At 42.6% G+C, this 27,668-nt stretch overlaps 1 protein-coding gene across 3 annotated transcripts in view; it reads left to right on the forward strand.

Moving 5' to 3' along the window:
• DENND6A (DENN domain containing 6A) overlaps nt 1-27,668 on the forward strand; it is a 142,005-nt gene that overhangs the window by 28,774 nt on the left and 85,563 nt on the right. The window lies entirely within an intron of this gene.

The following is a 27,668-nucleotide window of genomic DNA, read 5'->3' on the forward strand; positions in this document are numbered from 1 at the left end:
ATGGGCCCTTGCCTATGACCTTATCTATAACCTTCTTTTTGTGTAAGCATCAAACATGCTCTGTGGGGACAGATGGGGCCTGAGAAAACCTGAGAGTCAGAGCCTTGTGATTCACTTTTGGGTAATCTGCACTACCTGGGGTTCTACTTCAGTTATTTCCTCTTTCAAGATTTGTGTTTGCTTAACTTTTGGATTAAGTCTATTTCAGAACTTGACGGTGTTTTATGCTTTGGTTTTCCATTTCACATACAATGTCTAAACATATCTCTCTCCAATATATACCCCATTTTCAGTATAATGTCTTGCTATTTAAAGTGTAGTCCTGGGACCAGCTACATTATCTTTTTTTTTTTTTTTTTTTTTTTTTGAGACAGAGTCTCGCTCTGTCATTCAGGCTGGAATGCAGTAGCATGATCTCAACTCACTGCAGCCTCCACCTTCCATGTTCGAGAAATTCTCCTGTGTCAGCCTCCCAAGAGCTGGGATTACAGGCATATACCACCACGCCTGGCTAATTTTTGTATTTTTAATAGAGATGGGATTTCACCATATTGGTCTGGCTGGTCTCGAACTCCAGACCTCAGGTGATCCACACCTGCCTTGGCCTCCCAAATTTCTGGGATTACAGGTGGGAACCACCATGCATGGCTGGGACCAGCTGCATTATCATCACTTGGGAGCTTGTTAGAAATACAGAATTCTCAGGACCCATTCAGTCCCACTGAATTAGCAAGTGCATTTACAAAGATCCCCGGTGATGTGTGTGCACTTAAGGATTAAGAAGCACTCCTCTTAAGCATCTCTTAACCGATGGCTCCTCCAGTCTCCCTCAAGAGCCCCTTAGCACCTCTAATACTCTAAATAAACTTTCTGAACAAGTTCTTTAGCCACCCTCTCCAACTAGAAAGTTTTCTACATTCTACTTTCTGTATAGAAAATTTGGGCCAGGAATGGTGGCTCATGTCTGTAATCCTAGCACTTTGGAAGGCCAAAGTGGATGGATCACCTGAGATCAGGAGTTTGAGAGCAGCCTGACCAACATAGTGAAACCCCATCTCTACTAAAAATACAAAATTAGCCAGATGTGGTGGTACATACCTGTAATCCCAGCTCCTCTGGGATTCAAGGCTTCGAAAGCAGGAAGCTAAAAGCAGGAGAATTGCTTAAACCCAGGAGGTGGAGGTTGCGATGAGCCAAGATGGTGCCATTGCACTCCAGCCTGGGCAGCAAGAGGGAAAGACCATCTCAAACCAAACAAATAAATAAATGTATAGAAAATTTGAAGCCCCAATAGCTCTGGATGTTTCTCAAGGTACAGTCTTCAGATCACCTGCATTTGAATAACTTAGAGGGTATATTAAAAGGGTGCAGGTTCCTATATCCACCTTGCATCTGCTGAATATGACTCTTTTGAAGGGGCCTGCAAACCACTTTTTAAACTAACATCTGATATATATCAATGGTCAAAGAATCATTAGAAAACTTCTGGCTGCAGAAACAAATGCAGTCCTTGACCTTATTACCTACCCCTCCTCAGTAGTGAATTTTCCTGCCAGCTCTAACCCCACTCTCTCATCCTGTCCTGCAGACAGTTGTTTGAAATACAGTAATTTAACTATGACCATATTGTTAGTGCTTTTTGTGAGAGATCCCACACAAATGCTGTTCTGGTATCTCTTTTTCAAATGGATGCAACTAGCATTCTAGAATTTCATTTTTAATTAGTTATCAGTCACTAATATAAGCATTATTCCTATCTAACAATAAAATGTTGATTTCTCTGCTTTTTAGTATTTTCTTATAAAATGAAAGATAATGTTTTTCTTAAGTGTAATGCTTTTTTTATGTCATCCTGTTCTCTTTCACTCGTATCTGTTTCTCCCTGCCCCCCAAGACAGTCTCACTCTGTCACCCAGGCTGGAGTGCAGTGGCATGATCTCAGCTCACTGCAACCTCTGCCTCACGGGCTCAAGCAATTCTCCTGCCTGAGCCTCCCGAGTAGCTGGGATTATAGGTGTGTGCCATCAAGCCCAGCTAATTTTTTTGTATTTTTAGTAGAGATGAGCTTTCACCATATTGGCCAGACTGGTCTCCAACTCCTGACCTTGTGATCAGCTTGCCTCAGCCTCCCAAAGTGCTGGGACCCCAGACTTGAGCCACCATGTCTGGCCTGCCTATACCTTATATCAGGTCAACCAGTTTTGTGGTCAATCCTATCGGAAAGGTACCTGGAAAGCAGGAGGGGGAATGGGAAGATGTATTATTCGTTAGTTTGTGATATTATATCGCTAAATTTGACATTATTATATCATTCTTCTGGGCCTAGTAGGTGAGGGTGGGGCAGTGACAAGTGCCTGCAGCTTACTGGTCAGCCTTTTCTTTCTCTGAGATAGAGTTTCCCTCTTGCTGCTTAAGCTGGAGTGCAATGTGCAATCTTGGCTCACTGCGACCTCAGACTCCCGGGTTCAAGTGATTCTCCTGCTTCATCCTCCCAAGTAGCTGGAACTACAGATGCCTGCCACCATGCCTGGCTAAAAGTCAGCTTTTTTTTTTTTTTTTTTTTTTTTTTTGAGATGGAGTTTCACTTGTGCTGCCCAGTCTTGAGTGCAATGGTGCAATCTTGGCTTACTGCAACCTCTGCCTCCCGGGTTCAAGTAATTCTCCTGCCTCAATCTCCCGAGTAGCTGGGATTTCAGGCATGCACCACCACACCCAGCTAATTCTTTGTATTTTTAGTAGAGATGGGTTTCACCATGTTGGCCAGGCTGGTCTTGAAATCTTGATCTCAACTGATTCGCCAGCCTTGGCCTTCCAAAGTACCGGGATTACAGGCGTGAGCTACTGTGCCTGGCCCAGCCTTTTTTTTTATCACGAGTGATTACATCAAGGACTCCCACTGCTGACATGAAAGTCAAGAAGAATGGCTGAAAGCTTGTCATATAGCTATTAGTTAAGAAATTAAATTATACAGTTTGAATCCACATTAATAGATATTAAATGTTAAATTAATGAAATGACATATCTTGCAAATTAAATTTAAATGAAGTTCTAATCTTAATGAAGAGGAATCAAAAGGGAGAGAGAATAGAATGCATCCAGATTTCTTCATTCACCCCCAAGAGTGTTGTTTTAAACTAAAAAATACTTCTCTCAAAAAATTAGAAAGTTAAGAAACAAGTCTTTTCTCTCTCAAAGAGATTCAAGGCTTCAAAAGCATTCTTTATATTTTGTTAGGCCAGCCAACGTTGAAAAAAAAAAAAAAGAAAAAGGCTTTCTTTAATGTGTCCTTCTTCATTTATCCTTCCTGAACCCCCAGCAAGATATAATCTTGTCTTTTTAGATGCTCTGTAATGCTTCCTTCCTTTAAAATTTTCATTTTAGTTATCTTACAATTCCTTCATTTGTGGTCATATCTGGGCCTCCCCTTCTTAGTTATGCTTCCTTGGCCAATTGCAAATTCCATTAGGCAGAAACTGCATTTTCTTTTTTGTACCTACCAACAAGTATTTATTGGATTCTCCATGTTCAGCATAGTGAGGCATACAAAGCATAAGTTATACAACAATTTAACTGGAAAGAAAAACCTTACCCATGTAAAAGAAGTTACTATGAAGTTATATAAGTGTATGATTAATGGAGATATTAGTCCTGATCCAATACAGTTCTATCCTGAGGGGTTCAAAAACCACTGAAGATGTGCATAGGTGCCTGGGCCCTCAACTCTAAGAAATGTAGCCATGGAATGTGCAGTAAAAGTCCCAGTGATCTGAAGAAAGTAGATGTCCCCTGCAGAGCTCCATATATTCAAACAGAAAATGAGGTCAGTGAATATCTCCAAGTCATAATGATAAACCAAAGGCCAAGCTTCTCGATCAGAGTCCATAATTTCCAGGATTTATATATGCTTCAAGGAGGGAGGGACATGAGAATATTGGTCTTTACATGAGACAGGCAGATGAAGCCAATGCCAAATTTAATTTGATTTAGGAAATTCAAATTAAAATAAAGATGGAGGCTGGGCATGGGGTCTTGTGCCTATAATCCCAGCACTTTGGGAGACTGAAGCAGAAGGATCTCTGGAGCCCAGGGATTTGAGACCAGCCTGGGCAACATAGGGAGACCCCCATAGCTACAAAAAACATTTTTTTTTATTTAGATGGGTGTGATGGCACATGGCTATAATTTCAGCTAGTTGGGAGACTGAGGCAGGAGGGTCACTTGAGCCCTGGAGGTCGAGGCTGCAGTAAATCATGATTGCACTCCAGCTTGGGTGATGGAGTAAGATCTAACACAAAAAGAAAAATAAAAAAGAAAGAAAGAAAAGAAAGGCTTTATGAATAAAATTGGGCTTGAATGAATCAAAGAGATAAGGAGAGAGAAAAGTATAAGAAATAAATAAGGCCAGGTGTGATTACAGATCACACTTGTAATCCCAGCACTTTGAGAGGCTGAGGCAAGAGGATCACTTGAGCCCAGGAGTTTGAGACCAGCCTGGGCAACAAAGTGAGATTCCATCTCTACTAAAAAATAAAAATAAAAGTGAATGACTAAAGTCTTGAGATAGGAAGGATCATACATAGTCAGTGGAGCCCTAGGGAGAGGAGGAAAAGCATCAGGGAGGACTAGGATGGGAAGTTAAGTCAGATAGGATGGCACTAGGTTATGGTGAGCCTTGAAACTGGGGAAAAGGAATTTAATTTGATGGCAATGGGAATGGATTGGTAATTAAGGAAAATTAGAACATGTTTAATGTGGCTAAGGATGTGAGAACCTGATATTAGGAAGATTGACTTTTTGAATTGATGCATTAATTTGGACCTCAAGAGATACAATGGTGGGACCGGCAATGGAGAAGAGACAGAAGGAATAGAAATGAGAGCTGTTAAATGGAAAAACTTACAGATTTTGGTGGATATGGAAAGTAAAAAAGTTCTTCAGTTTCCCTTCTTGCTAAAGAATAAATCATAAGTGTTAGAAATAATAGTTTGTACCAGCCCAAGATCTGATAATAAAAAAAATTTAAAAATTATGGTTTGGGCCGGGTGCGGTGGCTCAAGCCTGTAATCCCAGCACTTTGGGAGGCCGAGGCGGGTGGATCACGAGGTCGAGAGATCAAGACCATCCTGTTCAACATGGTGAAACCCCGTCTCTACTAAAAGTGCAAAAAATTAGCTGGGCATGGTGGCACGTGCCTGTAATCCCAGCTACTCAGGAGGCTGAGGCAGGAGAATTGCCTGAGCCCAGGAGGCGGAGGTTGCAGTGAGCCGAGATCGCGCCATTGCACTCCAGCCTGGGTAACAAGGGCGAAACTCCGTCTCAAAAAAAAAAAAAAAAAAAATTATGGTTTGTATTAAAGACTTTTTTAAAAGCCTTCTTGCTTTTTGCTAATAACTCTTTGTTAAGCCCTATCCTATGTAGCTATTAGACATGCTTATAGGCACGTATTGCATTCTATGTCCTCGTACTTTAACCAAGATACCTGTGCTGTACATGCTCACAGGCATGTTCCATCTCACAGCCTATGCTCTTTCCTTATTTAGACTTCCTTTTTCTTCTCCAATGCTTTTACCTGTTTCGAAAAATTTTAAGTTGTTTGCCAATCGAGTTTAGTTTTAGATTGTGAAGTCTGACTGCAGCCAATGGAGATCAGACACAGCGGTAAGGATGACCCCAAAAGCATAAAAGATAAATATGTCTGCTTTTCCTTTGTTCGTTGGACTCTCATGGCAAGATGGCTGGCAAGAGTACCCTTCCTGCAGGAAGTAAAGATTGCCTTGCTGAAAAATCCTTTGTCTCAGTGCTAATTTTTCATTATGACATCAAGCATCCGTTTCCAACAGTGAAGATGAGCTACATGTGAGTGGTTTCATCCTTTGAACATTATAGGCAGGCATGTAAATACTTAGTAAACTGAATCAAAGTTAAAACCCAAAAAGGAGTGGGAGTTGGAGAGAAAGAACCAAATTTCCTATCATTATATCAGCTGAGGATTTCCTTTCTATGCCTGTATTTCTGCAATAATAATATTTTGAAAATCTTTATGTTTATCTCTATCTTGATTGTCACCATTCCAGTCCAAGCCATCATTGTCTCTCACCTGAATTATTGTAGTTGTCTCTTGAATAGTCTTCCCACTTCATTGTTACTTGCTCATTCTCAGGGGTCCCCAAGACCACCCCCAGTTTCAATGATTTACTTAAGTGATTCACAGGAAGCTGGGCACGGTGGCTCAAGCCTGTAATCCCAGCACTTTGGGAGGCTGAGGCGGGTGGATCACGAGTTCAGGAGATCGAGACCATCCTGGTCAACATGGTGAAACCCCGTCTCTACTAAAAATACAAAAAATTAGCTGGGCATGGTGGCGCATGCCTGTAATCCCAGCTACTCAGGAGGCTGAGGCAGGAGAATTGCCTGAACCCAGGAGGCGGAGGTTGCGGTGAGCTGAGATCGCGCCATTGCACTCCAGCCTGGGTAACAAGAGCGAAACTCCGTCTCAAAAAAAAAAAAAAAAAAGAGATTCACAGGACTCAGAATATAGTCATACTCACAGCTGTGATTTATTATGGCAAAAAATTCAAAGCAAAATCAGCAAAGGAGAAAGTTGCATCGGGTAAAGTTCAGAGGAAATGAGCCCCAAGCTTCCAAGAGTTTTCTTCCACTGGTATCAAACAGGACATGATTACTTCTCCCAGCAGCCAGGTGTGCTATAATCACAGCACTTTGGGAGGCCAAGGAGGGCAGATCAACTGAGATCAGGAGTTTGAGACCAGCCCAGCCAAGATGGCGAAACTATCTCTACTAAAAATACAAAAATTAGTTGGACATGGTGTTGGGCTCCTGTAGTCCCAGCTACACAGGAGGCTGAGACAGGAAAATCACTGGGACCTGGGAGGCAGAGGTTGCAGTGAGCCAAGATCATGACATTGCATTCTAGCCTAGTTGACAAGAGTGAGACTCTGTCTCAAAAAAAAAAAAAAAAATTATCCTAGCAATAGGTTGTGACAATACATGTTCCCACCCAGGTAAGTTTGTTAAAGACCTAGCATCCCAGGATCTTAGGGGAACTAGTTGCATAGGCACCCTCTGCCTCACGTGTACCAAAATTCCCAATGCCTCAATGGAAAGCAGGTGTTCAGTATTGCTGTGGTCTGAATGTTTACATTCTTCCAAAATTCATACGTTGAAAACCTCACACACAAGGTGATGTTATTAGGAGGCAGAATCTTTGGGATGTGATTAGGTCATGGGAGCAGAGTTGAATTAGTCCCCTTATAAAAGAGACCTGAGAGAGACTCCTCATCTTTCTCCTTCTGAGGACTTAGTGAGAAGGTACCATCTCACCAGACCCTTACCAGACACTGAATCTGCCAGTGCCTTGATCTTGGATATCCCAGCCTCCAGAGCTGTGAGAAACAAGTTTTTGTTGTTTATAAGCCACCTTGTTTGTACTATTTTGTTATATCAGTTGCATATGGAGTAACATAAGCATAGCATTCATACAAATTAGACACAATGAGCCATTCTTGTCAGTTGAATGGTGGAAACCCTCCCAAAATCCAAGTTCCAGCCAAGGACCACCCTTGTAAGCTGGACCTTCTTTTTGCTTTTGTTTTGAGATAAGGTCTCACTCTGTTGCCTAGGCTGGAATGCAGTGGCATGATCATAGCTCATGGCAGCGTCAAGCTCCTAGGCTCAAGGAATCCTCCTGCCTCAGCCTCCTGAGTAGCTGGGACTACACGCATGCACCTCCACTCCTATCTTTTTTTTTTTTTTTTAAGATGGAGTCTCACTCTGTTGCCCAGGCTGGAATGCAGTGGGACAATCTCAGCTCACTACAACCTCCACCTCTAAGTTTCAAATGATTATCCTGCCTCAGCCTCTTGATCAGCTGGGATTACAAGTGTGTACCACCACACCCAGCTAATTTTTGTATTTTTAGTAGAGACAGCGTTTCACCATGTTGGCCAAGGTGGTCTCAAACGCCTGACTTCAAGTGATCCACCAGCCTCAGCCTCTCAAAGTGCCGGGATTACAGGCATGAGCCACCATGCATAGCCTGGCTAATTTTTTGTAGAAATGTGGCTGTATCATGTTGCCTAGGCTGGTCTTGAACTTCTGGACTCAAGAGATCTTCCTGATTCAGCCTCCCAAAGTGCTGGGATTACAGGTGTGAGCCACTACACCCAGCTAAGCTGGATTTTCTTTTTCTTTCTTTTCTTTTCTTTCTTTCTTTCTTTTTTTTTTTTGGATATGGAGTCTCGCTCTCTTGCCCAGGCTGGAGTGCAGTGGCACAGTCTTGGCTCACTGTAGCCTCTGCCTCCTGGGTTCAAGCAATTCTCCTGCCTCAGCCTCCCAAGCAACTGAGATTATAGGCACATGCCACCACATCTGGCTAATTTTTATACTTTTAGTAGAGATGGGGTTTCACCATGTTGGCCAGGCTGGTCTTGAACTCCTGACCTCAAGTGATCTACCTGCCTTGGCCTCCCAAGCTGCTGGGATTACAGACAGGAGCCACCGTGCCCAGCCTAAGCTGGATTTTCAAAGGCTTGCTATTGGACCCACTATTAACTCTTTGCTGCACACCTTCCAACCTGTTCTTTAGCCAGTAACTAGGGAGAATCTTCTTAACATATAAACCAGATTATATATGTTAGACTAAAATTCAAAGTCTTACCATACTGCACAATTCCCTGCAAGACATTGACATTGCATTCCTCTCCAAACCCATCTCTTGCTAACTGTCCTCAGCATCCCCTCTAACCATACTGACCTCCAAGTTTGTAGAAGATTAATGTCCAGTAGAACTTTATGTGATGATAGGAATGTTCTACTGCACTGTTTAGTTGTCTGTTGATGTTCACCAACCATAGGTAACTATTGGCCATTTGAAATGTGGCTAATGCACCTGAGCAAATGAATTTTTAATTTTATTAAATTTTAGTAAACTTAAACAGCCAAATGTGGCTAGTGGCTATTCTACTACAGTCCTAGAACATATTATTGAGCTTTTCTTATTTTAAGACCTTTTCTTGTGTGGGAAATTACTTTGATGCAATGGTAAACTTCAATTACACTATCAGACAGGCTATCCCAAAGATCAAAGAACACAAGGGCTTATAGACCAAATTAAAATGTTATAATCACATACAGTTTATTAAATCAACTAAGGCCAGGCATGGTGGCTCACGCCTGTAATCCCAGCACTTTGGAAGGCCATGGTGGGTGGATCACTGGAGGTCAAGAGTTCAAGACCAGCCTGGCCAACATGGCAAAACCCCATTTCTACTAAAAATATAAAAATTAGCCAGGCATGGTAGCACACACCTGTAATCTCAACTACTCAGGAGGCTGAGGCAGGAGAATCACTTGAACCCAAAAGGCGGAGGTTGCAGTGACCTGAGATGGTAGCACTGCCCTCCAGCCTAGGTGACACAATGAGACTCCATCTCAAGAAAAAAAATCAACTTAAAACATACAGTAAAGGCCGGGCGCGGTGGCTCAAGCCTGTAATCCCAGCACTTTGGGAGGCCGAGGCGGGTGGATCACTAGGTCAAGAGATCGAGACCATCCTGGTCAACATGGTGAAACTCCGTCTCTACTAAAAATACAAAAAATTAGCTGGCCATGGTGGCGCGTGCCTGTAATCCCAGCTACTCAGGAGGCTGAGGCAGGAGAATTGCCTGAACCCAGGAGGCGGAGGTTGCGGTGAGCCGAGATCGCGCCATTGCACTCCAGCCTGGCTAACAAGAGTGAAATTGTGTCTCAAAAAAACAAAAAACAAAAAACAAAAAAAACCCGTAAAAAGCAAAAGGAAAGAAATGGGGTAAGTTAACACACTATTAGGAGGGGTGCAAACAAGATGGAAGGTTCATTCTACATAAATACTGGGTTATGCAATGTTGATATGTCTCTTTGCGTCAGCCTTCTCTGTTGATGGACCAAAGCTGACATTTAAGCAAGGGTGCCTGAAGACAGAAGGTGCCCTAAGTCAGTGGCATACACTTGTTCTACCAGAAGGGCTCAGGAGGAACACGTACACCTGGCCTATGGCTGTAGCTTGCCAATTAACTTGCTGAACAACTATGAGTTTTACTTGGGTTGTGAGTTTGTGTTTTTTGGGCAGAGGAGACATGCACCAGAATAGTTATCACCAATGAGTAGTTGAATTAAGACCTCATAAATATTAAGTGTTCATGTATATTTAGTGTATCCTGCATGTTAAATGTCTCGTGTATATTTAACTTGTCATGAATATTTAGTGCCTAGGTTCCTCATGCATATTTATGTCTCATGAATATTATTTTTGGTTCTTTCATTTATTTTTATCTACATTTAAAACACACATGCTCTATCGACTAATTTCTTATCTATACTTAACTCATCTTAGGAGTTTCCTCTATCCCATTTGTTTTTCCTTTTCTCTTGCAGGATTAATTCAGTATTGTCAAACAGTATAACAAATACACACTTCTGCACACATTTCTACTTTGGAGTGACCTTCCTCTGTCTCATACCATAACAAGTTCCTGTAGTTGTTTTCAGTCTCACTGGAAATGTCACCTCCTCTGAGAGGCCTTCCCCCATCAACTGTCTGTTATTAGGTCCCTCATCCCAAATTCTCATGTTGAAACTTTAACCCCCAATGTGACTGTATTTGGAGATAGGGCCTTCAGTGAAGTAATTAAGGTTAAATGAGGTCATACGAGTGGAACCCTAATCCAATAGGATTTTTGTTCTTATAAGAAGAGAAAAAGACAGGCTGGGGGCGGTAGCTCATGCCTGTAATCCCAGCACTTTGGGAGGCAGAGGTGAGTGGATCACCTGAGGTTAGAAGTTTGAGACCAGCCTGGCCAACATGGTGAAACCCTGTCTCTACTAAAAAATACAAAGAAAATTAGCTGGGTGTGATGGCAGACACCTGTAATCCTAGCTACTCGGGAGGCTGAAGCAGGAGAATCGCTTGAACCTGGGCGGAGGTTGCAGTGACATGAGATTGCACCATTGGACTCCAGCCTGAGTGACAAAAGTGAAACTCCATCTCAAAAGGGGGAAAAAAAAAAGAAGAGGAAGAGACAACAGAGGCCAAGTAAAGTGGCTCATGCCTATACTCCCAACACTTTGGGAGGCTAAAGTGGGGGGATTGCTTGAGCCTGGAAGTTTGAGACCAAACTGGGCAATATAGTAATACTCTGTCTCTACAGAAAAAAAAAAAAATAGATGAGTGTGTAGAATATGTCTGTAGTTGGTGCTACTCAGGAGGCTGAGGTGGGAGTATTACTTGAGCCCTGGAGGTAGAGGCTGCCACAAACTGAGATTGTGCCACTGCACTCCAGCCTGTGTAACAGATTAAGACCCTGTCTCAAATTAAAAATAAATAAATAAAATTTAATTAAAAAAAGAGAGACAACAGAGAATCATGTGTGTGTGTGTGTGTGTGTGTGTATACATATATATACAGAAGAAAAGCCACATAAGGACACAGCAAGAAGGCAGCTATCTATAAGCCAGGAAAAAAAGGCCTCACCGGAAATCCAGAAATCTAACTCTGAACAGCACCTTGATCTTGGACTTCTAACCTCTAGAACTGTGAGAAAATAAATTTTCGTTGTTTAAGCCACCCAGTTTGTAGTCTGTTGTTATGGCAGCCTCTGAACTATTTTCACTCACAAGATCTCTGATGCCAAATGTGTGGGGTTTTTTCTCATGCCAACTAATTCTCCAGCTCTCAAGATACCGACTGAGTGTCCAACAATTCAATTCAACTCTGACACTGTCTACCTGGAATGAGCATGAGATCGCACAAGTTATAGGCTCAGTCCCACAAGACTGCTCCCACTTCAGATGCCAGTTGTAAGTCCCAGCTTGCCTCCTGTATTTCTCACCAACCAGCAGCTATAAACTGGGGATGCCCACTACTCCTTCTTGATGTTTCATGATTTGCTAGAATGGCTCACAGAACTCAGGGAAAGGCTTTATTTACTATTAATGGTTTATTTATTTTATTTTATTTTATTTTATCTTTTTTTGAGACGGAGTTTCGCTCTTGTTGCCCAGGCTGGAGTGCAATGGCGCGATCTCAGCTCACCGCAACCTCCGCCTCCTGGGTTCAGGCAATTCTCCTGCCTCAGCCTCCTGAGTAGCTGGGATTACAGGCATGCGCCACCATGCCCAGCTAATTTTTTGTATTTTTAGTAGAGACGGGGTTTCACTATGTTGACTAGGATGGTCTCGATCTCTTGACCTCGTGATCCACCCGCCTCGGCCTCCCAAAGTGCTGGGATTACAGGCTTGAGCCACCGCGCCCAGCCTTATTTTATTTTTTAAGATGGAGTCTTGCTCTGTTGCCCAGGCTGGAGTGCAGTGGGACAATCTCGGCTCACTGCAACCTCCACCTCCTGGGTTCAAAAGATTCTCCTGCCTCAGCCTCCTGAGTGGCTGGGATTACAGTCACCTGCCACCACACCCAGCTAATCTTTTGTATTTTTAGTAGAGATAGAATTTTGCCATGTTGGTTAGGCTGGTTTTAAACTCCTGACCTCAGGTGATCCACCACCTTGGCCTCCCAAAATGCTGGGATTACAGGTGTGAGCCACTGCACTCAGCCCTATTAATGGTTTTTTATAAAGGATATAACTCAGGAACAGTCAAATGGAAGAGATGAATAAGGGAAGACACGGGTTGTGGGAAGGGCTTCCATGCCTTCCCTGGGAGTGCTACCCTCCAAACATCTTGATGTGTTCACCAACCCTGGAATCTCTCTGAACCCCATTCTTTAGGGTTTTTATGGATGTTTCATTGTGTAGTCATGAATAATTAAATCACTGGCATTGGTGATTAAGTGGGTCTCAAGTTCCTCTTCCCTCCCCACAGGTCAGGCAGTGGGGCTGAAACTTCCAAGCCTCTAATCATGCCTTGTCTTTCTGGAAACTAGCCCCAATCCTGAAGCTATCTAGGGACACCCACTGCCAGTCGTCTTTTAGCATATGAAATACGTTCTTATCACTCCAGAGATTCCAAGGGTTTTAGGAGCTGTGTGTCAGGAACCAAATATTTATTTTTATTATATCACTCAGCTCTAACACACAATAAAGCAACTATCAGATCTATCTAAAGTAGGTCTTCCCCACCCCCATTAATCTGTATCTTAGCACAATGTTTACTTCTTCACATTTATAATTCATTATTTTATATGTTTGTTTAAGTTCTTTTTTTTTTTTTTGAGACATTGTCTCATTCTGTTGCCCAGGCTGGAGTGCAGTGGCATGATCTCAGCTCACTGCAACCTCTGTCTCCCAGGTTCATGCAATTCTCTTGCCTCAGCCTCCCAAGTAGCTGAGACTAATTTTTTGTCTTTTTAGTAGAGATGGGCTTTCACCATGTTGGCCAGACTGGTCTGAAACTCCTGGCCTCATGTGATGTTCCCACCTCGGCCTCCCAAAGTGCTGGGATTACAAGCATGAGCCACCATGCCCAACCTATTTATTTAACTTTTTTTTTTTTTTTTTTTGCATATTTCCCCCAATAAACAGTAAACTCTGTGGTGGCTGCAACAATGTCTGTTTTTCTCACTGTTGCAACTTCAGCAAGTTGTCAATGTACATTTTTAACTGGAACTTCAAAGCACACATTCAGCAATGAATGAATGAAACTTCAAAGTATATATTAACCTTGAGGGGGAGAAGTCCTGCAGATAAACAGGTCTGGTTCTTGAAAATTATTCTCAATAATTATGTGCCTAAGACAAAGTTATTTTTCGAGGCAGGGTTGCACTCTGTTGCTCAGGCTGGAGTGCAGTCGTGTGATCATGGCTTGCTGTAGCCTCGACTTCCTGGGCTCAAGCAATCCTCCCACCTCAGCCTCCAGATTAGCTGGGACTACAGGTGTACCCCACCACAACTGGCTGTTTTGTTGTTTTGTACTGACAAGGTCCTGCTATTTGCCCAGACTGGTCTCGAATGCTGGGCTCAAGTGATCTTCCTGCCCATCTTCCCAAAGTGCTGGGATTACAGGTATGAACCAATGTGCCTGGTAAAACTTTTTTTAAATTTTGGAGACATGTATATAACATTTACCATTTTAAAGTGTACAGGTTGGTGGCACTAGGTACGTTCCCATTATTGGGTGGCTATCACCACTATTCATCTCTAAAACCTTTTTTCCATCATCCCTAACTGAAATGCTATGTCCATTAGACAATAATGTCCCATTCCCTCTTCCCTCTAGCCCGTGGCAGACACCATTATACTTTGTCTTATGAGTTTGATTGCTCTAGGTACCCCATATAAGTGGAATGCAATATTTGTCCTTTCCAGTTGTTATAGTTGGTAGTTAGACATGAGCAGGGCAGGAGAGAACTCCCCCCGCACAACCCCATCACCAGGAATGTCAGGTGATGGCCAGGCAGTTCTTAAACTGCCTCTTTGAAATAATAATTAGTTGACCAGGTATGGTGGCTCAGGCCTGTAATCCCAGCACCTTGGGAGGCTGAAGTGGGCAGATCACCTAAGGTCAGGAGTTCAAGACCAGCCTGTCCAACATGGCAAAACTGTGTCTCTACTAAAAATACAAAAATTAGCCAGGTGTGGTGGCACATGCCTGTAATCCCAGCTACTTGGGAGGCTGAGGCATGAGAATTGCTTGAACCTGGGAGGCAGAGGTTGCAGTGAGCTGACATCGTGCCACTGCACTCCAGCCTGAGTGACAGAGCAAGATTCCATGTCAAAATAAATAGATAAAATAACATAACATAAAATAAAATAATAATTTGCCTTAGCTGGCGACAGGGAAAGGCAGTCTTCTAATAGGTAGAAACATCTGAAACTGGTGATCAGCAATTTCCCAATAGAATCTCAGGAGCTGGCTGGGTGCGGTGGCTCACATCTGTAATCCCAGCACTTTGGGAGGCCAAGGCAGGTGTATCACCTGAGGTCAGCAGTTCAAGACCAGCCTGGCCAACATACTAAAACCCGGTCTCTATGTAAAAATACAAAAATTAGTGGGCATGGAGGCAGTCACCTATAATCCCAGCTACTTAGGAGGCTGAGGCGGGAAAATCTCTTGAGCCCAGGAGGTGGAGGTTGCAGTGAGCTGAGATCGCACCATTGCACTTCAGCTGGGCAACAAGAGCCAAACTCAGTCTCAAAAAAAAAAAAAATGATCTCAGGAGTTGGGTGAGTGGGCGCAAGCATGTGCACTAAGAGGCAAAATGACAGTTTAACTGGTATGTGACCTTCCTTTAGGAACATTTAACTGGTAAGGAAAAAATGCCTCAAGTCACTAAGAGGCAAAATGGCAGAGTATAAACACACAAGTGGTAAGGGACAAATGCCTCAATTGAACGTGCATACAACTTCAGTAAACACACTGCACATGTGGCACCTCTCAAGTGCTGGCATGCCGACAGCCTACCCCAAAGGGGAGGAATCAGGGGAGAAGGGACATAACCCCCCAGAAGCATGCCAATGTATAAAACTACAAGTCAGGCCTGGTGCGGCTCATGCCTATAATCCTAGCAATTTGGGAGACTGAGGTGAGAGCATTGTTTGAGCCCAGGAGTTCAAAACCAGCCTGGGCAACAGCACAAGATCCCATCTCAAAAAAAAAAAAATCAAAACTCCAAGTCAGAAGTCAAATTGTGAACTTGATCTCTCAGATTGCACATTTGAACCCTCTTCCACGTATACTTTACTTCCTTTTGTTCCTGCTCTAAAGCTTTTTAATAAGCTTTCACTCCCGCTTTAAAACTTGAGGCCAGGAGTTTGAGGCCAGCCTGGTAAATAGGTAGGCCCCCATCTCTACAACAACAAAAAGTCTATTCATTTTCAAGTGGACATTTGGGTTGTTTTCACTTTTTGGCAATTGTAAATAGAGCTATGAACACTGGTATGCAAATATCTGAATTCCTGCTTTCACTTCTTTTGAGTATATACTTAGAAGTCAGATTCCTGGATCATATGGTAATTTTATGTTTAAACTTTTTAAAAATATTTCCAAACATTAAATTTATTATAACTAAAATGAATGTAGTTGTTCTCAGATTTGGCCAGCTTATAGCTCTGTTTAAGGAAGGGATTTTTTAAAAGAGAAAAATGCATCATAATTTGGTCAAGGCCAGGCGCGGTGGCCCACACCTGTAATTCCAGCACTTTGGGAGGCTGAGGCAGGCAGTTCACCTGAGGTCAGGAGTTCAAGACCAGCCTGGCCAACATGGTGAAACCTCGTCTCTACTAAAAATACAAAAATTAGCTAGGTGTAATGGTGGGCGACTGTAGTCCCAGCTACTAGGGAGACTGAGGAAAGAGAATCTCCTGAACCCAGGAGGCAGAGGTTGCAGTAAGCTGAGATCATACCACTACGCTCCAGCCTGGGCAACAGAGTGAGAGTCTATCTCAAAAACGAAAAACAAACAAACAAACAAAACTTGGTCAAATTACTTTCACATTAAGAAAAAAATCTTCTGGATGGGTGTGGTGTCTCACACCTGTAATCTCAACATTTTGGGAGGCCAAGATGGACAGATCGCTTGAGCTCAGGAGTTCAAGATCAGCTGAGGCAACGTGGCAAAAGCCCATCTCTACAAAAAATACAAAAATTAGCTGGGTGTGGTCCCAGCACTTTGGGAAGCTGAGGCAGGTGGATCACTTGAGGTCAGGAGTTCAAAACCAGCCTGACCAACATGGTGAAAACCCTGTCTCTATTAAAAATACAAAAACTGGCCGGGCGCGGTGGCTCAAGCCTGTAATCCCAGCACTTTGGGAGGCCGAGGCGGGTGGATCACAAGGTCGAGAGATCGAGACCAACCTGGTCAACATGGTGAAACCCCATCTCTATTAAAAATACAAAAAATTAGCTGGGCATGGTGGCGTGTGCCTATAATCCCAGCTACTCAGGAGGCTGAGGCAGGAGAATTGCCTGAACCCAGGAGGCGGAGGTTGCGGTGAGCCGAGATCGCGCCATTGCATTCCAGCCTGGGTAACAAGAGCGAAACTCCGTCTCAAAAAAAAAAAAAAAAAAAAAAAAAAAAATACAAAAACTAGCCGGGCATGGTGGTGGGCGCCTGTAATCCCAGCTACTTGGGAGGCTGAGGCAGAAGAATCACTTGAACCTGGGAGATGGAGGTTGCAGTGAGCTGAGATTGTGCCACTGCACTCCAGCCTGGGTGACAAAGTTAGACTCTGTCTGGAAAAAAAAAAAAGAAAGAAAGAAAGAAAAAAAGAAAAGAAATTTTGTTTTTGAAGTAACTCCATCGTATTTTCTACAGTGGCTTTACAGTCCCTTGACAACACACAAGTGTTTCAGTTACTCCACATCCTTGCCAAAATTTGATATTGCTTTCCTCCCTACTTCCTTCCCTTCCCTTTCTCTTCCCTCCCCTCCCCTCCCCTCCCCTTCCCTTTCCCTCTTCCTTTTGCTATCCTAATGGATGTGAAGTGGTACCTCACTGTGGCTTTGGTTTGCACTCTCCTAATGGTTAATTATGTTGAACATCTTTTCATGTGTTTATTGGCCATCTGTATGTCTTTTGGAGAAATGTCTGTTCAAATCCTTTGCGCACTTTTGAATTGGGTTGTGGGTTTTTTTGCTGTTGAGTTGTAGGAGTTCTTCATATTTTCTGGATATTAATTCCTTATCAGATACAGGATTTGAAAATATTTTCTCCATTCTGTGGGTTTTCTTTGTACTCTGTTGGTGGTATCCTTTGATATATAAAAGTGTTTAATTTTGATGAAGTCCAATTTATCTCTTGTTTCTTTTGTTGCCTGTACTTTTGGTGCCATATCAAATCATTGCCAAATCCAATATCATGAAGTTTTCTCTTACATTTTCTTCTAAGAGCTTTATAGTTTTAGCTCTTGTGTTTATGTCTGATCTATTTTGAGGATTTGGGACAGTGGGGAGTAAGGCTGTCACTCTGTCACTAAGACTGGCATACAATGGCATGGTCATAGCTTACTGCAGCCTTGAACTCCTGAACTCAAGCGATCCTCCTGCCTCAGCCTCCCAGTAGCTGAGACTACAGCTGTGGGTCACCACACCTGGCTTTGAATTGTTTTTTGTATATAGTATAAGGCAGGTGTCCCCAAACTACAGCCCGCAGGCCGCATGCGGCCCCCTGAGGCCATTTATCCGGCCCCCCGCCGCACTTCAGGAAGGGGCACCTCTTTCATTGGTGGTCAGTGAGAGGAGCACAATATGTGGTGGCCCTCCAATGGTCTGAGGGACAGTGAACTGACCCCCTGTGTAAAAAGTTTAGGGACGCCTGGTATAAGGTAAGGGTGCAACTTCATCCTTTTGCATGTGGATATACAGTTTTCCAGTACGCTTTGCTCTTGAAAAGACTGTCCTTTCACCATTAAATGGTCTCAGCACTGTAGTCAAACAACATTTGACTGTTTCCAGGCTCTCTATGGTACTCTATTGGTCTGTCTTTATGCCAGTACCACACTGTTTTGATTACTGTAGCTTGTAGCAAGTTTTGAAAACAGGGAGTGTGAGACCTCTACTTTGTTCTTTAAAACCAAGTTTTTAATCCACTAACTCAAATTATTTGTAGGCAGTTGCCATCTCAGTGACATGGTAAAAATTTGTCCTTCACAACAATTATTTCTAATGAGAATGAGTTGTCCTTGTAAGTTATTGACAAAAAGGTGTCTAGGAATAATAGAGCTACTTTTGAATAGTTGTATTTTCTTTATTTTCCCTAGACAAAGCTCTCACTCATAAGACAATTAGAATTTGCAATATCTTAGTCTTTTGTTCAGACTGGCACTGCCAAACTGGGAAATCAGCCAAGGAAGACTTCCTGGATTAAGTTTAACTTAGGTAACTAAAGTTTGCACTCCCAGACTCCATTAGCTTGCCCAGAAGAGAGAACAAACATGTTCAAAACAAGCTGTTTGGGATTTTGCTCAGGCAAAGTGGTTGCACATTCAAGGTTAGACTAATAAAAAACAAAGTCAATGAAGCAAAAACCATAACAGAAAGTTGAAGCCAAACTCTGAGGACTGAGGGAGAGTCTTTCCTGTTTTACCTCTATAAATGCGAGAGAGAGAGAGAGAGAGAGAGAGAGAGAGAGAGAGAGAGAGAGAATATCAAGCTTATTTTAGTGTGGTCTTGGAGATTCTCTCTCCATTTCAGGTTGTGCTGAAGAAAAATTACAGTTCAAGAAACTTCTTGGTATTTGGCTTCTCTCCTAACAGAGGTAGGGTGGGGTAATAAGAAAGAGTGTTGGACTGTGTCTAAGAGGTCATGTTTCTTGTGGGATTTTGCCTCTGACTAGCTATGGGAACTAAGTCACTAGTTCTCTCAACTGCAATTTCCTCCACCATGTGTTGAGAGAATTGTCACATCTCCAAGAACTCTTACAGCTTTAATAATATTACAGGATTTTTTAACTGCTTCTAGATAGTATTTATTTTTATTCTCTAATTCTCAGGGAACATTGAATAACTTACTTGCATATATGTTTTATCTGTCCTGCTAAATTATAAAGTCTAAAAAATATCTTACTTGGTTTGCTATCCCTCAGAGTTTAGTAATACATTTTTCTTAAACAAGTATTTTCTGAAACAAATATTTGAAGGAAGGAAGGAAGGGAGAATGAATGGAACTTTTTTTTTTTTTTGCTTTTTGTTTCTGGTTTTGTTTTGTTTTGTTTTGTTTTGTTTTGTTTTGTTTTTGAGACGGATTCTCCCTCTGTCACACAGGTTGGAGTGCAGTGGTGCTATCTCAGCTTACTGCAACCTCAAACTTCTGGGTTCAAGTGATTCTCCTGCTTCAGCCTCCTGTGTAGCTGGGATTACAGGCATGCACCACCACATCCAGCTAATTTTTGTATTTTTAGTAGAGACTGGGTTTCACCATGTTGGCCAGACTGGTCTCAAACTCCTGACCTCAGGTGATCTGCCTGCCTTGGCCTCCTGAAGAGCTGGGATTACAGGCATGAGCCACCTCTCCTGACCACTATCTCTTTTTGTTTTGAAGATATTTTTCATGAGAATTATTTATTTTTTGATGAGATAAATATCCTTTACTAGACAATAATAATTATATTACAGTAATGATATTTCCCCTATTTTATCCTATTAAAAATAATTTGCTAATTGATCGTTCACAGACAGTTACAGATCGAACTCCTTGTTCTACTCTTTCCCCCCTTCTCACTACTGCACTTGACTAGTCAAAAAAAAAAGTTTAAAAAAAAAAAAGAAAAAAAAAAGAATTTGTTGGCTGGGCACAGTGGCTCATGCCTGTAATCTCAGCACTTTGGGAGGCTGAGGCAGGTGGATCACTTGAGGTCAGGAGTTCAAGACCAGCCTTGCCAACATGGTGAAACCCCAACTCTACTAAAAATATAAAAAATTAGCTGGACTTCATGATATCCACCTGTAGTTCCACCTACTCGAGACGCTGAGGCAGGATGATCACATGAACCCGGGGGGCAGAGGTTGCAGTGAGCCGAGATGGCACCATGGCACTCCAGCCTGGGTGACAGAGTGAGACTCTATGTAAAAAAAAAAAAAAATTGTGGACTATTTTATCTTAAAATTTTTGTAGGTACATAGTAAGTGTATATACTTACAGGGTACATGAGACATTTTGATATAGGCATACAATGCATAATAATCACATCATGGTAAATGGGGGCATCCATCCCCATCCACTTTCGGTACCCATTAGCCATCCCCACTTCCCCTTGTACCTCCACTACCTTCCCCAGCCTCTGGTAATCATCCGACTTTCTATCTCCATGAGTTCAATTGCTTTAATTTTTAGCTTCCACAGATAAAAGTGAGAGCATGTGAAGTTTGTTTTTTGGTGTCTGGCTCATTTCACTTAACATAATGACCTCCAGTTCCATTCATACTGTTGCAAATGACAGGATCTCATTCCTTCTTACGGCTGAATAGTACTCCATTGTTTCTGTAGCATGTTTTCTTTATCCATTCATCTGTTGATGGACACTTAGGCCACTTTTGTAGATTATTTTAGGATATAAAAATCCAGAAACAATTCATTAGGTAAGTATTCTATCATATGGCTTTTGTGGAGGGGAAATAAACTCTAAGGGAAGATTTCATATAAGCACTTGGCATGGTAAAAGGCTAATGTAATGAATCAGTACTGTTAACTATGTGTAATTATATTAGTCAGGACTCTTACAGTTGCACAAGTCAGAAGATCCAGCTCAGACTGGCTTCAATCTAAAAGAAAAATTTATTGACTCATGCATGTGCAAAGTTCAGCCTTGGCTGAATCCAGGGCTGCATAATGCCATTTGGACTTGATCTTACTCTTTCTATTTCTTAGCATTTTCTTCGTTGGGTAAGCTCTTCCTATACAGTGGTAAGGCTCCAAGCTTATGTTCTATCCTTTCAGCAATCCCAGTGCCAGGACAGTGCCTCTTTGCAGACAGTTCTAATGACTCCCAGAGTTGAGTTGCATTGTTTGATTGGGTCATGCATGGGGATATACCTGCACCCATCTTTGTTCTAGGTATCTAGAATACACTGATTGTCTAGGCCTGAGTTATGTGCACATGCTGCAATCCAGGAGTAGGGCTTATCTCCTCTTGAACCGCATGGCCTGAGAACAGTGGGGAGGTGGTTCCCCACTGGAAAATTGAAGACTTTCTTTTTTGAGATGGATTCTCCCTCTGTCTCCCAGGCTAGAGTGCAGTACTGTGATCTGGGCTCGCTGCAACCTCCACTTCCTGGGTTTAAGTGATTCTCCTGGCTCAGCCTCCCAAGTAGCTGGAATTACAGGTGCGTGCCACCATTCCTTGGCTAATTTTGGTATTTTTAATACATACAGGGTTTCACCATGTTGGCCAGGCTGGTCTCGAACTCCTGACCTCAAGTGTTCCTCTTTCCTTGGCTTCCGAAAGTGTTGGGATTACAGGAGTGAGCCACCATACCTGGCCGTAAACTGGGGACTCTTAAGCAGAATAGATTACAATGGATGATAGGTAAGTAAAGGCAGTGAGACTCCATAACTAAACTAACAACAAAAATAACCCTAGTTTTGCAAAACAGAACTTTGTGTTGTTGTTTGAGACAAGGTCTCACTCCCATTGCCCAGGCTGGAATACAGTGGCACGATCTTGGCTCACTGCAACCTCGACCTCCCAGGCTCAAGCAATCCTCCCACCTCAGTCTCCTGAGTAGCTAAGACTACAGGTATGTGCCCACGTACCTGGTTAATTTTTTGTATTTTTAGTGGAGACAGGGTTTCACCACGTTGCCCAGGCTGGTCTTGAACACCTGGCCTCAAGCGATCTGCCCACCTCAGCCTCCCAAAGGGCTGAGATTACAGGCATGAGCCACTGCTCCTGGCCAAAACAAAAGTATTTAAAACAAAATAGTCGTTTTTCTTTAATTCATAAATACACTAGTTTAATGTGCTAATTAGGCAAATTTTTGGTTTTCAGAAAAACTAGACATGAAAAAATTTTGTTATATGGATTATCAATACTTATTTTAGAAATTAAAAGTGTTATGATCTCTTTAATAAAGGAGCACTAGGTTCTTATGTGCTTGTGCATTCCATTAATTCCATTGTGTACCTGTCATGTAATTACTTGGAAACTCCACTATTTACTTGACAATTGTGAAAAAGACCAAATAATGTCTTTATTATTATTATTATTATTTTGACATGGAGTCTTGCTCTGTTACCCAAGCTGGAGTGCAGTGATGTGATCTCATCTCATTGCAACCTGTCTCCCAGGTTCAAGAGATTCTCTGCCTCAGCCTCCCAAGTAACAGGGATTACAGGTGCATGCCACCATATCTGGTTACTTTTTGTACCAAATAGTATCTTAATGTTGTTATGACAGTTTTTCTTCTTTTTTCTTTAAAGATGGGGTCTCACTGTGGCTAATCTCAAACTCCTGTTCTCAAGCAATTTTCCTGCCTATGCCTCCCAAAGTGCTAGGATTACAACATGAGGTATGAGCTACTGTGCCTGGCCATTATGACAAATTTTGACCTCATGGGCACTCCCAGGTCAGAGGATCATACTGTCTTAATAGACCTGTCCATATTCAGTGTCTTCTGTAATTTCTTATAAATTTCAACAGGGACCAGGCACCATGGCTCACACCTGTAAGTAATCTCACTACTTTGGGATGCCAAGGCAGGAGAATCATTTGAGGTCAGGAGTTCAAGACCAGCCTGGGCAACATAGTGAGACACCGATCTCTAAAAAAAAAAAAATTTTTTTAATCAGTTGGGTGGCTGGGTGAGGTGGCTCATGCTTGTAATCCCAGCACCTTGGGAGGCTGAGGCAGGTGGATCACCTGAGGTCTGGAGTTCAAGACCAACCTGACCAACATGGAGAAACCCCATCTCTATCAAAAATATAAAATAAGTCTGGTGTGGTGGTGCATGCCTGTAATCCCAGATACTCAGGAGACTGAGGCAGGAGAATTGCTTGAATCTGGGAGGCGGAGGTTGGCAACAAAAGCAAAACTGTCTCAAAAAAAAAAAAAAAAAGCCAGCTGCTGAGATGTTGATGCCCAAGAACTGGATTGCCATTTGTGAACTCCTTTTTAAGGAGGGAGTCGTGGTGGCCAAGAAGGATGTCCAAATGCCTAAGCACCCGGAGCTGGCAGACAAGGATGTGCCCAACTTTCAGGTCATGAGGCCATGCAGTCTCTCAAGTCCTGAGGCTACATGAGTGAATAGTTTACCTGGAGACTTTTCTACCGGTACCTTACCAATGAGGGTATCCAGTATCTCTGTGATTGCCTTCATGTGCCCCTGGAGATTGTGCCTGCCCCCCAGCCATCCAGAGACTGACAGGCCTTGACCTAAAGGTCTGGAGGGTGAGTGACCTGTGACTCACAAGAGGGAAAGCCGCCAGAGACACCTACACACGGAGTGCTGTGCCCCCTGGTGCCGACAAGAAAGCCGAGGCTGGGGCTGCATTAGCAACCCAATTCCAGTTTAGAGGTGGATTTGGTCATGGATGTGGTCAACCACCTCAGTAAAATTGGAGAGGATTATTTTGCATTGAATGAACTTATAACCAAAAAACCTTAAAAAAAAAATAGCTGGGTGTAGTGGCATGTGCCTGTAGTCCCAGCTACTTGGGAGGATGAGGTGAGAGGACTGCTTGAGCCAGGATGTTGAGGCTGCAGTAAGCTATTATCAAACTACTGTGCTACAGTCTGGGTGACAGAGCATGACTCTGTCTCTCAAAAAACAAAAAAAAAAACAAAAAAAAAACTATGATGGGCACCTGGTCAACTGAGCAGTCTCTTTCTTTCACTGTTCCTTAAATTGTGGCTCTGGGATGACACATGAGAATTTGCATTTTAACCATTTCCCAGATAATCCAAAAGCCTTTAACTCAGGAATACCAGACTTTTCTGTTTCCCTCTGATTTACTCCAAAGAGCAATTTGTTTATTTTATTTATTTTATTTTTTTCATTTCAGTAAATGAAAAGTGAAAAGAGGCCAAAGAGCAATTTTAAAAAGAAGTCTGAAGTGCCCAAGCTTAAGATGTTCAAGCCCATCATACTTATCTTCCAAAAATAGTATATCATTCAATTCCCCAACTCTCCCTGCTAAATAAAAAATCTGAAATTACATATTAAGTGTCAATCACCCAAAAGTCAAGTGAGGTTCTTCTCTTCCCACATCAAAGTTGGAATACTGAGCAAATTTGAACAAATTGAATGCTGAGTACTACTAGTCTTTCCTCAAAAGAACAAGCCTATTTTAAAGTCTGTTTTTATCTAAAAGTAATTAAGAAGTCAACTCTAAACACACATTTCTTTCTAACTTCTACATACTATTTGAACTTTCTGATGTAGTTTTGTACAGGGTAAAAGTTCTAATGAAAAAGCTGACTCATGTCAGTTATAAATTACATTTGGCTGCCAGTAACAGATCTAACTAACAGTACCTTACACAGATAACAGTTTTTCTCATGTAAGAAGAGGTTCAGAGGCAAACTTGCTGGCCTTGGTTTATTACCTTATGGATATGAATCTCTTGATATTTTCTTTATAGACCTAAAATGGCTGCTGAAATTTTGGCCTTCATGTCCAGGATGACAGTAGGAGGAAGCGAAAGGGTTTATAAAAGGGGAACAAGGACGGGCGAGGTGGCTCACGCCTCTAATCCCAGCACTTTGGCAGGCCAAGGTGGGCAGACCCCTTGAGCCCAGGGATTCAAGATCGACATGGGCAACATGGTAAAACCCCATCTCTACAAAAAACACAAAAATTTGCTGGGCGCCGTGGTGCATACCCATAGTCCCAGCTACTCTGGAGGCTGAGGTGGGAGGATCAATTACCCTGGGGGCAGAAACTGCAGTGAGCTAAGAGATAGCACCATTGTACTCCAGCCTGGGCAACAAGTGAGACTCTGTCTCAAAAAAAGAAAAAAAAAAAAGAAAAACAGAAAACTCCAAAAGTGCAACAAGTATTTGCTTTATTTATTTTTTCTGCTTGCTTCTTAAAGAACATAACCAGGTGTTCCAATCAGCACTTATTTTTCAAATGGCCACATATATCTTCAATGGAGACTGAGAATATAGTATTTCACTTGGGATCAGTGCCACCCCAGAATTTAACCAGCCTACATTATGAGTGTGTGTGTATGAGTGTGTGTGTGTGTGTGTGTATGTGTAATGTATGTCTGTGTGTGTATATATGTGTGTATATGTGTGTGTGTGTGTATTTTTTTTTTTTTTAAGAGAGATAGGGTCTCACTATGCTGTGCAGGCTGGTCTCGAACTCCTGGGCTCAAGTGATCCTCCCACTTTGGCCTCCCAAAGTGCTGGGATTACAGGCATGAGCCACTGTGCCCGGCCAGCCTGTATTACTAAGGAGAAAGGGAATAATGGATAATAGCTTTCTTGGTCAGCTCTGCTGCTCTAACAAAATACCACAGACTAAGTTGCTTGCAAAACATATATTGGCCAGGCCTGGTGGCTCACACCATTTTGGGATGCCAAGGTGGGCAGATCACAAGCTCAGGGGTTCGAGAACAGCCTGGCCAATATAGTGAAGCCCCATCTCTACTAAAAATACAAAAAATTAGCCGGGCATGGTGGCTGGTGCCTGTAATCCGAGCTACTCGGGAGGCTGAGGCAGGAGAATTGCTTTAACCTGGGAGGTGGAGGTTGCAGTGAGCCGAGATCACGCCATTGCATTCCAACCTGGGCAACTGTGCATCTCAAAAACAAACAAACAAAAATATATATTTCTCATAGTTCTGGAGGCTAGAAAGTTCAAGATAAAGTGCCAGACAATTTGATTCTTGGTGAGGGCTGTTTTCCTGGCTTGAAAATGGTAGCCTCTTCACTGTGTCCTCACATGGTGGAGACAAAGCAAGTTCTAGTCTCTATTCCTCTTCTAGTAAGTACACTAATCTCACCATGGGGGGACCTCACCATCGTGAACTTATCTAAACCTAATGACCTCCAAGAGATCTCACCTCCAAATACCATCACATTGGGGTTTAGAGCTTCAGTGTGGGAATTCGGAGGGGAACACAAATACTCAGTTCAGAACATTTTACTCCTGCCCGCCCCCCAAATTCATGTCCTTCTCTCATGCAAAAATACATACATTCTATCCCAGTAACTTGAAAAGTCTTATCTTGTTCCACCATCAACTCTACATGAAGTTGAAACCCTTATCTAAACGTCTTCTAAATCAGATATGAGTGACACTTGAGGCAGATTGAACCTAAGCCAAAATTCCTCTCCAGCTACTAACTTCTGAATCATATAATTACGTGCTTCCAAAATATAATGGGCACACAAGCAAAGAATAGATACAGTAGTTCCCCCTTTTCCATAGGGAATACGTTCCAAGACCCCCAGTAGATGTTGGAAGCTGCAGATAGTACCAAACCATATGTACACTAAGTTTTTCCCTACATATAATATATAATAATGATAAAGTTTAATTTATAAATTAGGCACAGTAATAGATTAACAGCTGATGAAATGTAACAGTTATGACAATACTGTTCACAATTTCATGGATAGATTTGTTCTTATCGCAGATCTTAGCAACTTCAGCATATGAATTTTTTCTTTCCTTATTTTAGTATTTTTGTTTTGTTTTGTTTTTAGACAGTGTTTCGCTCTTGTTCCCCAGGATTGAGTGCAATGGCTCGATCTTGGCTCACTGCAACCTCCACCTCCCAGGTTCAAGCAATTCTCTGCCTCAGCCTCCCAAGTAGCTGGGATTATAGGCATGTGCTACCACGCCTGGCTAATTTTTGTATTTTCAGTAGAGACGGGGTTTCACCATGTTGGTCAGGCTGGTCTCAAACGCCCGACCTCAGGTGATCCGCCCGCTTCAGCCTCCCAAAGTGCTGGGATTACAGGTCTGAGCCACTGCAGCTGGCCAAGATTTTTCTTTCCTTATTAAGTCAAGAACTTTTGGCCAGGCACCGTGGCTCACACCTGTAATCCCACCACTTTGGAAGGCCAAGGCAGAAGATCACTTGAGGCTGGGAGTTTGAGATCAGTCAGGGCAACGTGGGGAGACCTCATCTCTACAAAAAATACAAGCATTAGCTGGGTGTGGTGACCTGTGCTTGTAGTCCCGATACTTGGTAGGCTGAGCTGGGAGGATCATTTGAACCTGGGAGGCTGCAGTGAGCCATGATAGCACCACTGCACTCCAGCCTGGGTG

This window comes from Saimiri boliviensis, chromosome 8, assembly GCF_048565385.1.
Source record: "Saimiri boliviensis isolate mSaiBol1 chromosome 8, mSaiBol1.pri, whole genome shotgun sequence".
In the NCBI taxonomy this organism is placed as follows: domain Eukaryota; kingdom Metazoa; phylum Chordata; class Mammalia; order Primates; family Cebidae; genus Saimiri; species Saimiri boliviensis.